Below are 611 nucleotides of genomic sequence, written 5' to 3'. Positions count from 1 at the left end.
TAAACGCACTCCACCGTTGTGAGTGATTTCATCCAAATTTGCATGTCTGCTAATTTTTTGGGAGGAAAGGACAATCCTCGACAAAACAAACTATTAAGTACTGCAAAAAATTGAAAAATATTAAAGGTACCTATTATTTTTAACTTGAAAATGTTAGGATGTGTCTGAGCTGTTTTAGGGCACCGTCACTTAAAATTCAAATAATCTGCTTCCGGTCACTCGATATTTATACTCAAACATGAAAATAGCTGCTAACAGATAAGCAATTTTACAAGCGTATGTCTTAGAAAAGCAGAAGTAGAGCCTCCTGCACAATCAACAAGAATGCAGCAAGTGGTTTCTGGATGGTGAGTCAACAACAAAACACTTGTGTTTTCCAGCAGCCATTGTACAGTGCATACAGCAGTAAAACCAGCTGAACAAACATGCTGGAGCTCCACTTGGGTTGCTGGGTAACGACCCATTGCTTGTCGAATGTGACTCAACAATCAGAAAGTTTTTGAAACCAAAAACAATTCGGTTATTGCTGGTTCAGACCAAACTGAGCAATCAAAATTGTGCAAAATGTGAATTTTGTGTACTTGATCCCCTTTAATATAAATGCAGGTCAC

This window comes from Poecilia formosa, unplaced genomic scaffold (genome assembly GCF_000485575.1).
Source record: "Poecilia formosa unplaced genomic scaffold, Poecilia_formosa-5.1.2 Scaffold99, whole genome shotgun sequence".
Lineage (NCBI taxonomy): Eukaryota > Metazoa > Chordata > Actinopteri > Cyprinodontiformes > Poeciliidae > Poecilia > Poecilia formosa.
This window is presented reverse-complemented; position numbering follows the sequence as displayed.